At 39.6% G+C, this 14,279-nt stretch overlaps 1 protein-coding gene across 1 annotated transcript in view; it reads right to left on the bottom strand.

Annotated features, from left to right (window-relative positions):
• Positions 1-5,989, bottom strand: part of LOC113405037 (E3 ubiquitin-protein ligase RNF38) — an 88,891-nt gene extending 82,902 nt beyond the window's left edge. Inside the window, exon 1 of the mRNA XM_026646496.1 lies at positions 5,971-5,989. The gene's annotated coding sequence lies outside the window, so the exon portion shown is untranslated. The remainder of the gene's footprint in view (positions 1-5,970) is intronic.
• Positions 5,990-14,279: the final 8,290 nt, after the last annotated feature.

Genomic DNA, 14,279 nt, shown 5'->3' with positions numbered 1-14,279 from the left:
GAAACCCAACAAGAATAGTGTGTCAATTAAGACTTGCAGGAAAAAGATAAGAGGAGCAAAAAATTAGAGGATGAGTTAAGTAGAACAGGAAGAGCTTTTACAATGATAATTCGGGGCAAGGGTAATACTAGACAAAAAAATAATACTTAGAATTTATATATTGCTTTTCATCAGTAGATCACAGTGTACCTCACAGGAAGTGGGTAAGTGTCATTATTCCTATTTTACAGATAAATAAATAGGTTCATTAATAAATTAGGATTCTGAAATGGATTCCTGAACTGCTTTTCAAAGCCTGAGCTATGCACAGCTCTACTAGCTTAACCCCTGGCCTTGCTCCACCCAGGTAGAACATGGAGGATATTCTTGATTAGACGCTTTAGAACTTTCTGGTGAAATCTCCATTTCCACACTTTTTTAAAATGCACGATGAGGAAGATATGGCCCCCAGAAAACTACCTGTTCTGAGCATCTCAGTACCAAAAGATAGACAAACTGAAGCAAGTGCAGGGAAGAGCAACAACAGTTATTTAAGGTCTGGAGAACTTACCTAATCTTTCAATCCCTCTTCGAGTATCATTTGGGAGACATAAGATCTTAGATATTTGAAGGATGTAGGCACCAAGGAGGGAGAGAAATTCATTAGGTGGTATGAAAGGGTATAAAACAGGATTTCATTCTGTTCTCAAGGAAGGGAAAATTTAGTGTGACTAACCGGACACAAGGATAATCAATTCCAATAGTAAGATGTATACAACTATAGGAAAGGTTTCCAAAAAAGTGTCAGAAGCCCCACTCCTGAGGACACTTAAAAACTATATAAGATAAAGCACTAGGAAATATTAACATGCAAAAAACTACACTAATACATTAAAATTGGACAGTCAAAGCCACATATAGTAAGGAAAGGCAAAAGTTAAGTTTCCACTGCTAACCCGACTGTGTAGCACTTTCTACATTTTTCATGGTATGTATTTTACAACAAAACAGTAATATATTAACGTAAATATTTAACTGGAAAAAAGAACTGAAACTACTGCATATGCTCAAAACAGATGAATTACTACTTATGACATCTTAAATTGTATACTGTCCAGCTACACATTTTTCTGGGACTTCAATATTGTAGTAATGTTTTTCAGTAGCATTGTTATTCAGATCTTTGTTTCTTAAAAAAGAAAAATATGAATAGCTCTTACCTAATGTTAGCATTTAAATACTCTCAATTAGGGGTCAGATTTGAGGAGGGAGCAGAGCTACACTACTGACAATCCCAAAGTGGTTGGACTTTTCTAACAAAATGAATAGGACACACACACACACGGCGACGGAACTCTGTGTAAGCTTCAAAGCCTGTCTCTTCCACTAATAGAAGCTGAGCCAATAAAAGAAATTATATCACCTGCCTTGTCTCTCTCGGATCCTGCGACCAAACACAGCTACAACTACACTGCAAATAGCACGAAATAGTAAATGCTAACATTTAAACTGCCCTCCCTGGACTTCAGAGTTAACATGCCACTGACGAGAATGGAGATGACCTTCGACTCCTCCACAAGGAAGACTTGCTGTCCTCTTCACCAAGAGGCAGGAAGATTCTGGGGAGCATGGACACACAGAGCCTGAAAGTCTTGGTGCCACGTCTCTTGGTCCTGCTTGGTCCTTTGCTGCCAAACTGACACGAGAGGGGTCATGCCACAAAAATGGCAATACAGTGCAAGGTTGCAGTAATTTTTGTGCAGTTTTTCTCTGTGCTGTGGATGCCCCCTAAAGGAAGGGTTGAGGGATGGGAGAAGGTCACAGAGAGAAAACCTCATAAGCAACACATCTCTACTAATGCCTCGGGGAGAAGAGAAGTCCCAGAACAGGTATGAAGGCAGCTGCTGGGCCTAGTACACAGACTGTCCTACACCTTTTCTGGATTCTCCAGGAGTGTGCATGCCCTGCCTTTTATGGATTCTCCAGGGGGCGGCAGGGGCGGAAAGAGGGTGTCTCTCTGTCGGAAAGCAAACTTACCCAAACACCTCCTTTCCTCCCACCAACAAATAATATAGGGAAAACACTCAAGGCTGCTTTCCAGATTTGAACCAATGGGATTTTCATATGTATGCATGTGATCTGTCCCTTATTTAGGGCCTGGTTCTGCAGACCGTAATGCAGGCAGGCCCACTAAATCAGCATGTCTCAGATGCGGCCACCGTGGCCGCATGCAGCCACCAGGGGCTTTTCTTGCAGCCAGAGCCTTCTGGGTGGTTATTGGGGAGAGGGGGGAGAGAAGAAGCAGTGGCCCCTCTCTGGAGACACAAAAGCTAGAGGAGCAGGCAGCCAATGAGTTCCCCACCTTCCCAGGGGCGGTGGGGTCAGGCTTCAGCCTGGGGTGGCAGGGTCCAGCCACGGGGCTTTGGCCTCCATTCCCCAAGCTCACCACCCCTCCCATCACCTCTGGCCCCACTTCATTCCCTACTGCCCCATTGCTCCTGGCTCCCGCTGCCTCTGTACCCACCTCCCCATCCAGGGCTCAATTTGTCCCCGTAATTGCCAGGGCTGAGTAAATCTGCTGTGAAAAGTGACATGTGTGTGTTTGTTAATATCACTTTTCACAGCAGACTTAGTAGCTAGCAAGTCTTTAATAAAATAAAAAGGCAACCAAAAAAGCAAAAGAAACAATAAGAAAAAAAGACAAGAATGTGCAAAATGTGTTTCTATTCTGTTTAGGTCCAGTAAAAAATAGAGACAACTGTACATTGCTTTTATTATTGAGTCTGCAAAAAAAAATTCTACATAAATAAATTACAATGATTTGGACATGCATCTGTGCATATTTATTTGTTTTTCCTAAAGTTAATTAAGTATTTTAGGAAAAATTGTCAGAGCGGGCACCAGCAAGAGTTGGTGACCGCAGTCTGAGGCCACCAAAAAATTTGTTGCAAGAACCCCTGCATCAGATTTCTCTCACAGTTTTACTTCCCCCCCCACCCCACCCACTATTCCTGGTTAGTCTATTTGTTTTTAGTTGGGTGTGAAGTGGGGGATTGATAGAAGGGTCAGGTCTCTGAAGAGATTTCCCAGAAGTAGAGTTTGTACATTACAAGTTGTAGGTTTGAGGACGGTTTGTTTACAAATAAGAACAGTACGTATGTAATAAACACATATGTAATAAACAAACAATCATTGCCCAATATCTAAATATTTCCACGACATTACAAATTAAACCTCTCTCAACTTGCCAGGCCCCAGTGGATTTCTGAAGACTGGATGCTACATTGTTTAAGTAAACCCAGGATGATCATGACAAGCTGCATTTTAGGATATGCTTCACGCTGTAAAGCACAAACCCTTGCAAAGACAACGAAAAAAAATAAGTAACCTCAAGTCAGGTTGGTCCTGTTCTTTCACTAATATAAGCTGTCTGCAAGTAGGGAGACCACACACTTCATCTTACCTTGGGGTGCATCGTTTTGAATAAAGGGCAAGAAGAAAAAAAACAAATAGTTTTCATAGCCATAAACAAGTTGAATATGGTTGAAATGCACCGTGAAGAACATTCTTCTTGTGTTACGCATCCAAGGGGACATCACTGTTTGGTTTTAAAACAAAAACAGCAACATTTCTTGTAATAAAGGTTCTTTTTTGCAATATTTTCCCCCACATGCGCTGATTGTAGAACAGCTTAGACTACAGAATTCTGTTTCTTTAGTAACGACACTTCCAGTCTTAGTCCAAAATCACACCAATCATTCTTATATGAATAGCACATTAACGGTTTAAATATGAATGACTAGTCATTCTAAGAATCAAAGACATTACTAACATGAAAAAATGGGCCTTTGATTTATACATTACACTTCACCCCTCCACCCCCAAAACAGCAATTATTTTAAGGCTTGTCTCCATAATAGTCATTTTAAAACTGCATATAAAAAGGAAATTATAGTATATCACAGATTCAAGTAAAGATTTTAAGAGAAGTGGCATGCTTCTTTTTGAACCTATAAAGTTAAACAGATTCTTAATATTACAAATAATGCTCTAGCCAATTATTCATTTTTTAATGCAGTGAGGCCACACTTGAAAAATTCTAGTCTTTGGTTTCCTGCTGATCTGATCGAACATGTATTCAAGATTCCTGTGTAGCCAAGTCAACAAAAATCAAATAATTGGGTTGGAAGCCTGGGAATAGTTTTCATTATATTTGTAACATTCATTGCTTGTGTGTTGCACAGAACATTTCCTATATCACCTGCTTTCCAGGAAATGTATACCAGGGTTTGTGGAGAAGCTACTGCAAAATACACATACAAAACTGGCAGTCAGTTGCTATACCCTAAGTTTCTCATATAGTGCACTGACTGGTGATGTCAATGTGGGCAGTGTAGGACTTTACTGAGACTTCTGTGCATTAGTTAGCAGAAGTTGAAGATGTGGCCGGCTATCCTGGGAGATTCTTTTTTATATATTATTAAAAAAACAACAACAACAAAAAAACACTTTCTGTATCCAGTCTACTATGCGTAGTATTTCTGCTTGTAAATTAAGGCTAGATCCTGCATTCCTAATTCAAGAGCTATTCCTATACTATTAACTGGAGTTACCCCCACGTAATGATGGTGCAAGCAGGCCTCTCATTTTCAAACTGATTCACATCGGATCTGGATCAGAATCTAACTGATTAAAAAAATCCCCCCCAAACCCAAAATCCCTGAGTTGTCACTTACTTGCATTTGTGCTAGAGGATGTATGAAAAAAGGATAAAGTAACAACATAACCAACTTTAAAAAAAAAAAAAAGGCACCACAAATAGGGGTTATGTCCATAAAAAAATTCTATGAAGGGTTATAACACAAAGGAAATATGTAAATTTAACACATACTCCTCAATGCCATTAACTGAGAACCAGTGCTTTCTCTTCATCCTCCCTGTAAAAATAAAAAGGAGGATGCAGTACACATTGGCACATCAGAAAAGAGAGCACAGATGTGCATTCTCAGGCGTGTTCACAATTGTCCTGAGCAAGCAGCCATTTTCCTACATGATTACCAGTTTCTAAGACAAAGTGCAAGGCAGACGGTTCCATGTGAGCGCTTAGAAATGGGAGGAACAATCAAAGACACCACTGCATAAGACTGTCATTTGGAGGAAAACGTTTCTCCACGGCACTTCCAAAATGGCACTCTTCATCATGCTCTTTGGAAGAGATCTACTCCACTCAACTTTTACAGGTATGAGGTCTAATCTTGTATAGGATATTTTTGTGTTTTCCCTGAATGCTGTGGAGGTGCCTCACATCCTGTGACTTGGAAATGGTTATGAACCTTTCTGAGTCCAACAAGCTACCTTCCCCGGCTGCAATTTAAACAGCAGCGAATCACCTTCAAAGCAAAACACCTACCTGCTCTTAAAACAACTGTCTAACATTTTTAACTACCTCTGGATGTTTTCATCTTTCAGTTTGGTCTCCATTTCCTTGTTACAGATTAGGTTATCTCCCATGAGGTGGTCACTCCTGGGGGCTCACTTTCAGCAGCAGAAAGGAGGAGGCAATGTAAAGGAAGTGTTCTGTATCTTAGCCACTAGACACTGGTTCACAGGAAGGGAACTTTATTACCACTGTCTGTTCCCCATCCACGGACCCTCTTGGTGCCAAGAGCACCTGAAGTAGGAGTGAGCTATGAGACTAAAGGAGATGACAGGATCCATTAGATATAAAAACAACCACTGTTACATTGCCCACAGAAACAGCACCAGTAGGCCCATTGGTGAGTACTGGCTGCATATCGGACACTGAAAGACATCTCCAACTCCAGTAGCCTCCCCTTCCCCCCTCCTCACATGAATCCTCTATGTACCACTCTTTTGTCATTCCATCATTATAAATGCCCTCCAGCCCTGTCAGTTCCTCTCCGGCTGTGCAACTGGTGAACGTGGTCCAAAGAGGACATTAAAGATTCCACACAGAACAAATAAATGTACCAGCTGTAGAAGGCTAAGCTGGGACACTCTCTATGCTTCCTTCTCCTACTCCCATTGAGAACAGATAGACCAGCAGCAGCATGAAGGATAGAACCATCTATAACAAAGCGGAGGAGACAAGATATCAACAGAATTTAAAGCTGTCAGACTAAAATATCTCTTTAGTTTTAAAGCAGGGGTTCTCAAACTGGGGTCGCGAGCTATCAACCTCCACCCCAAACCCCGCTTTGCCTCCAGCATTTATAATGGTGTTAAATATAAATTAAAAACACTTTTCAATATAAGGGGGGAGGAGGGGTTTGCACTCAGAGGCTTGCTATGTGAAAGGGGTCACCCGTAAAGAAGTATGAGAGCCACTGTTTTAAAGGAAGCTCACAAACTTTGAAAATGAAGTCAGGGAAAATAACCATGCTGACTGCAAAACCAAATGGAATCTTTAGATAATCCTGGCATATTCTGCTGAGCATTTTTGTCCCATATTTGCATAATTCTGAAGAGGCTCACCTGTATCACACCCCTAAAGATTGGCCCAAATACTCAGGCCCTCAGATTATACTGAGGGCCATGTAACTAGCAAGACAGACAGGGCTTTGTATGCAAGTGCCTTAGCTAGCAAGACTATGAGTCTACACTTGTACATAATAGCACCACATTAGCGGATATCCTTTAAACTATGCAGCTGAGCAAACAGGCCCCAGTCTAGATTTGAGATGTTCCTACCAAATTCTGTATTTAATTAAAAATTCTGAATTTAGTATAGCCTCCCATCCCACTCCTATCCAATCAGGAGCTTATATACAGTATTTCCAAGTATGACAAAGTACCACTATGTAGTGGCCCATAGCTAATTTACTTTAAAGGGGACATTAACATTTTTAAGGAAAAACACCCCCCAAACAATCTGACTTGAGAATGATCCAATCTGAAGTTTTTCTTTTTGTATTCTAAGCATGTATCATTTATATAACTAATCCAACCGCCCACAAAACATTTCTAACAAAAATACCAGTGAACATCTTTATTAACTTAAAGCCAGTGCATGAACGTGATCTCTTGCCAAAAGGTTAAGAAAACACTTCCACACTGCCAGGTAGAGATTGATATTTTGAAGCTGCAGTGTGAAAAAATAAGTTCCTGTCTCCAAAACACATGAGATAGGTTGAGAAAACCTACAGCACAGATGGAATATTCTTCTCAGCATGCTAAGCCAGCTCAAACTTCACAAGCCACAAAATGACAGTAATAAGACATTACTGCTGTATATAACAAAGCCAATAGGGGAATCACCACCCATTATTACCTGTGGGTGTCAGTGTGGTAAGCCAGAAAAATTGAGAACAATGAGGGAATGGAAGCAGAAAAAAATAGATTATAAGGCTAGTGTCTCCTTAATCAACTAAAAGATCATCTTGAGTGAAATATACATTTTTCTTAAAAGACCAGAGATATTTCAGATTGTAACATGTATTTCATATAAAGTTAGCTTTTGGCTCTGGAAAACAACCATTAGTCTATAAAGCAATGCAATCTGCAAAAGAATGACATGCACCTTCCCTAAAGGGGAAATTTACACAGATCTCACCTTGTCACTGTCATCATTACAAATGTGGTCTTGATGGATTGACTGGCATTGGAAGGAAGCACCAGTACTACCTACAAGAGAAAAGGGGAGGGGGGGACAAAGGAAAAAAAAATAATTAGAATTGGAAACCCAATCCCTGGGAATACTAAAAATAAATACAGACAAGTGTAGGAGCCAGAAATTTTTTCACACAGCAGAGAGATTTAGCTGCCAAACATCTATGTCAGACAGCTCTTGTATTTAATTCTGATGATGGGATAAGCAGCAGAGACATTTTTCATTATGTGCCAGAGATATCTTCTCCAAGACTTTTTTAAACATTTAAAACAGAACAAAATTAGTACTTGTTCATTAATCCAAAACAAACATATGCCATAAAGCAGCAAAATACACATGCCAAACATAAGTCAAGAACAGCTACACACATAGTGATAAGGTAGTGTCCCCCACTACTAGGTAACCCAGTTATTAACACAATGGGTAGTTAACCCTTTGGGGAAGAGATATACTACTTCCTTTTGTTAAGACAAACAACAGACTAGCTAGGACCAAGAGGCAGAGAGAATCCTCATTTTGTTGATAATATTCTTGTTGCGGCTGGAATTTCCCCCCCAAAAGCTTTGTGCAAGTCTTTCCTACCCATGTTCTTGTATGTGGCAGGCTATGGTGCAGATCAACCCTGGCAAGGGCTTAATAGTGCAAGACCACAAGACTTGTTTATGAGAAGGATGGCAGCTACTGGTTCACCCTAATACGCCTTTATGTGCATAAAAAAAAAACCTTAAATCCTTTTACAGTACAAGCTACGTTTTGTAAAGTCTTATTTATGTCATGCATTTGTTTCCTCCCTGAAAGGGACACAGTAACATCCCCACTAAAGCAATCTGGCCTAGCAAATTGAAAGAAGAGACTCTGCTGATGTTCCCTTTTTATTTTTTGGAGTTTAACAAAGCCAAATTAAAATATGCAACACAGTGGCTGACAACATGCAAACCCAATTTTATTTTAAACATTGCTCTAACTTACGAGCCCACAAGCACATATTCATTTTGCAAATACAAATGAAGGTTGTCAGTTACCCTCTTAGCAAACCAAGGGTAACTCTTTCCCTTCCACTCTCTTCTATACCATCCCTAGAGTGACATCATTCTAGTATGCCTTACCCAGTCATTTATTTATTTAAGGTAAAAGGATTTTATTCCATCAGAACATACCATATTACGGTGCCAAAATATTATCTTTTTGATCACTGACCTAGGATAAAAGTTTGGTCAAGTTTACTAGTCCCAAAATAATTTGTTCTGGTCCAGGTAAGTGTTTTATTTCTCATATAGGTCATGACACATAAACCCATTCGGATTACCGCCTTGACTTTTCCTCCTGTCATCTTCAATTCCAACATGATTTTAGCAGCAGTTCTCAGGAACTGCTGGTGTTAAGAGATACATGCTTTATACCACTGGAAAACTGGGACTCTCAGCTACACTGGGATGGCACAGATGATTGGTTTTTACTTTTTAGCAGTTGCAATCTGAAGAACTGCGGAGTCATGTTATAAACAAAGTAGGCAAAAACCCAAGCTGGTAACCAGAATTATTAGAGGCCTGAAACAGTTATCAACTAACATGCAAATGAATACATGTACTGAGCCTGCATGTCATGTAACAATGGACAAAAATTGCTTTTCCCCAACACGGAGCAAGAAATGTTATTAAATTACAGAAAAATCTCATCTGTAAGATACGTTGTCTCGGTATCCTGGGCAGAACCTCTGCCCAGAACTTCTGTCAGCCCCTCTTCTCCCTCTTTTCCTGCTGTAGTTTTGAAGGACAGTGCACAGATTCCCACTTTGAAAGACTACTCCAAGCTATAAGCCATTTCACAACCATAGTGTTTAATAGAGGTTTGAAGTCTACCCTCTGCTCCAGCCATAAGACAACCCCTCTGAAAGCTTGTGAGCCTGCTTAACAAATACAGGAAGGTAGGCAGAAGCGACTGCTACTGCAAGACCTCTCTAAACACCTCTCCGGTTATCACTTTTTCAGAATAACCATCTTATTTTTGTGTGTATCACTCTTCATTACCGTAACGATTTTACTTACTTTTGCTTAAGCATATACAGTATTTAATTGCATTCAAGAGAGTTTTCACATTACATTAAGAAAAACAAGAAATTTCCATGAAGAGGAAAAAGCAGACAGAAGAAGAGTTAGTCCCCTCTCCCACTCCTTCACCCACACTCTAAAACAAAGCAGAATATGTTCTTGTAGCTTATGCTGCTGTGCACCCAGAATATATAATGGTCTGTATTTCCACAGCAATTGCTACTGCTATTATGCCACAGGAATTTTAATGACTTGGGGTTTTTTAGGTTTCCTTTTTTACTGTTTTTACATATTCTCCTTTTCTTATGATCTAGCAAAGAGTATGGAAAAAGCAGAGTGGTATTATATAGCCACTACCCTAACTGTGGGTGAAAACAGTTGAGCCCTACCCAGTACTTGGCCTGTGGATGTTGTTCATTGATGGAACACGGCCAATTTGCATCGTTTTAGGCTTGAATCACACCACTTTCAGACTATCCAACTTTACCACAGCTACTGGGAAACAGTTCATGTCATGGCTGCATAGAAATACTGGCCCGGGGATTTCCAAGTTTCATACAATTTCCAGTTTTGCTGTCCAGAAGATTAAAGTTTCACATGCTGGCTGAATTCAGTTAATCTAGACAAACTTCAAAGTATGTTTCCTCACCACCTAAAACACTCTTTTCTTCTAACAAGTGTTCTTATACCACCACCACAAAACAAAATCTAACATTCTTGCAAGAAACCAAACTACATCCACAAGAATATTCTGCTAACATGCCAATCTCACCTTATTTATAGAAATAAAGTAGCCTGTGTTCTGAAAAGTATTGTTAAACATTTGTCCAAAAATGTCATATGCTTATAATTTCTCTTTTCCACATTTGTGTTTTTGTTCTCTTTTAAAATTGACATATTTCTTAACACTGTGCATCAAAAGCTATACAGTAAACTTTAAATACACTCAGTAGAACAGCAGCAGAACTACTTTTAATGCATTATGTACACAAATATCTTTTTAAAAGGTGCTGTAAAGCAGGCAAGCTCCAGGTCTGTACTCAGTTCTTAAGTCTAGAAGGCAATTTACTTAGCTTCATTTTTATACTCAAGTAGGGCTGTCAATTAATCGCAGTTAAGTCACACGACTAACTCAGAAAAATTAATTGCGATTAAAAAATTAATTGCAATGAATCACACTTGTAACAATAAATTGAAATTTATTAAATATTTTTGGATGTTTTTCTCCATTTTCAATATTTATTTCAATTACAACACAGAATACAAAGTGCACAGTGCTCACTTAATATTTTTGATTACAAATACATGTACTGTAAAAATGATAAACAAAAGAAATAGTATTTTTCAATTTACCTCATACAAATACTGAAGTGCAATCTCTAACATGAAAGTGTAACTTACAAATGCAGATTTCTTTTTGGTGACATAACTGCACTCAAAAACAAAGCAGTGTAAAACTTTAGAACCTACAAGTCCACTAAGTCCTACTTCTTATTCTGCCAATCGCTAAGACAAGTTTGGTTACATTGATGGGAGATGCTGCTGCCTGCTTCTTATTTACAATGTCACCTGAAAGTGAGAACAGGCATTCACATGGCACCGTTGTAGCCGGCGTTGCAAGGTATTTACATGCCAGATATGCTAAACATTCGTATGCCCCTTCATGCTTCGGCCACCATTCCAGAAGACATGCTTCCATGCTGATGATGCTCGTTAAAAAAATAATGCGTCAATTAAGTTTGTGACTGTACTCTTTGGGGGGGAGAACTGTATGCCTCCTGCACTGTTTTACCCACATTCTGCATATATTTCATGTTATAGCAGTCTCGGATGATGACCCAGCACATGTTCGTTTTAAGAACACTTTCACAGCAGATTTGACAAAACGCAAAGAAGGTGAGATTTCTAAAAATAGTTACAGCACTCGACGCAAGGTTTAAGAATCTGAAGTGCCGTCCAAAATCTGAGAGGGACGAGGTGTGGAGCATGCTTTCAGAAGTCCTAAAAGAGCAACACTCTGATGCGGAAACTACAGAACCCAGACCACCAAAAAGGAAAATCAACCTTCTGCTGGTGGCATCTGACTCAGATGATGAAAATGAACATGCGTCAATCCACACTGCTTTGGATCGTTATCAAGCAGAACCCATCATCAGCATGGAAGCATGTCCTCTGGAATGGTGGTTGAAGCATGAAGGGACACGTGAATCTTTAGTGCATCTGGCACGTAAATATCTTGCGACGCCGGCTACAACAGTGCCACGCGAACACCTGTTCTCACTTTCAGGTGACATTATAAACAAGAAGCAGGAAGCATTATCTCCTGCAAATTGTAACCAACCTTGTTTGTCTGAGTGATTGGCTGATCAAGAAGTAGGACTGCATGGACTTGTAGGCTCTAAAGTTTTACATTGTTTTAATTTTGAATGCAGTTTTTTTTTTTTTTTGGTACATAATTCTACATTTGTAAAATCAACTCATTATAAAGACATTGCACTACAGTACTTGTATGAGGTGAATTGAAATTGAATTCCTTTTGTTTATCATTTTTATAGCATATATATTTGTAATCAAAAATAAAGTGAGCATATATAAAATATAAAGTAAACTTTGTATTCTGTGTTGTAACTGAAAGTAATATATTTGAAAATGTAGTAAACATCCAAAAATTATTTAAAATAAATGGTATTCTATTATTTTTTAATCACCTGACAGCCCTATACTCAAGTGAAAATTAAGACCCTGATTTGGCTACTTGATCCAAGCTGATAGCCTCTTATATCTCAGCAAATCCAGTTGCAGGATCAAGGCCTGAGTTTGTTGGTATGAAATTTTACTTTGCTAATGAATGTTATTTTATTCAGGGGTCTTGAGCATCAGAATGAGTTACAAAGATCTCACCTGAAAATATCATCATCTCTTAATTTTCAAATAAAAAAATGTAGCACGTGTACACATAAACTAGTTCCAGGATGGGAGAACTGTTCACAGGTAGAATGGTAGTCAAGTTTTTAAATAATCCTGCAATTTTCTCTCCCAAAATTTACTGAAAAAAAGGACAAAAAATATCTGCTGGATCGGTGTTATTTTGCAAAAAATTATAGTTCTACCCTATCTAAATTATTTATCTGATACAGACTGAACAGCGCACACATTTAATTAATAACCATTAAACCCAGATAAAAGGGGCAAAGCAGTACTTTTTTTTGGCTTGAGCTTACAAAATTGGCACCAGTTACCTTTTGGAGATGGGAGGGGAGGGGCAGTTGGTTCTCAGAATCCAAATTAAAAACATGACCCAGCTGCAAGAGCCTATTTAAGACTATTAGCATCTGTGCTCACAAGCAGGGTTTGATGTGATCCTAAATTCACACTCCTTGTTGATAATATTCTGGCCTGTCTAGGTGATATGGATGAAATAAGCGTACAGCCTTACTTAAGAAGGCAAGAAATTCACCTCCATATGTTGAAGTGTCATATATATTCTGAACGTGACACACAAAATCAAGTAATGTTTGTTGTTTTTAGTGCTTATTTACAGGGGAACCGGTCGCTCAGGGAACTGAATGGCATAAAGAGCCTTCCAGCTTTAGGCTCATAGTTAGGGCCCTACCAAATTCACGGTCCATTTCAGTGTCATAGGATTTAAAAATAATAAATTTAATGATTTCAGATATTTAAATCTAAAATTTCACAGCGTTGTAATTGTAGGGGTCCTGACCTAGAAAGTTGGGAGGGAGTTACAAGGTTATTGTAGAGGGGGTTGCGGTACTGCTATGCTTACTTCTGTGCTGCTGATGGAGAGAGGTGGCAGCTGACCAGGATCCCATCTCTGAAGGCAGAGCCGCTGCCAACAGCAGCGCAGAAGTAAGGATGGCATGGTATGGTATTGCCACCCTTACAACTGCACTGCTGCGCCTTCAGAGCTGGGCGCCTGGCCAACAGCTGCCACTTTGCGGTCGCCCTGCTCTGAAGGCAGTGCAGAAGTGAGGGTGTCAATACTGTGACCTCCCAAAAATCATTGCGACACCCCTGCAACTCCCCTGGTTTCCCCTGTGAAATATGTATAGGATAAAAGCACACAAAAGATCAGATTTCAGGGTGTGGAGACCAGATTTCACGGTCTGTGACACATTTTTCATGGCCGTGAATTTGGTAGGGCCCTACTCATAGTTCTTGTTGAGCCTAGGCTGGCAACCAGTCTGAGGGTGATTTGGCAGCTGGTGTAAAGTGAGTTAGTGGTTTCAGTCTAGTTCATAGAGGTTGTGTGTTCACACTGCAAAGCCCACCAAGAAAACCTGGCCCCCTTGTTGGCAAGGTTGGTTAGATGTGGACTAAGCAAGTCAGGGTGAATACACATCACGTTGCAATGGCAGTGAAGCTGGCAGTCCTGCTGTCCATACTACTCCAGTTCCATAGCTAGGAGACTTCAATTTCCAGAGCTGACAATCTAGCTTAATGAGCATATTTACGTTTACTCTTTTAAATAACTACACAAACCACTATTTTCAGAGGCTGCATGACAGAAGTTCCTACCTGGCCAGGTCTAAGACATGAAATATCCTTTTCCATTAGATTTTTAAATACTAAAATGAACTTTTTATTGTATGTATGATTACTCT

This window comes from Terrapene carolina, unplaced genomic scaffold, assembly GCF_002925995.2.
Source record: "Terrapene carolina triunguis isolate 2854851 unplaced genomic scaffold, T_m_triunguis-2.0 Scaffold35098, whole genome shotgun sequence".
Taxonomy (NCBI): Eukaryota; Metazoa; Chordata; order Testudines; family Emydidae; genus Terrapene; species Terrapene triunguis.
This window is presented reverse-complemented; position numbering and strand designations above follow the sequence as displayed.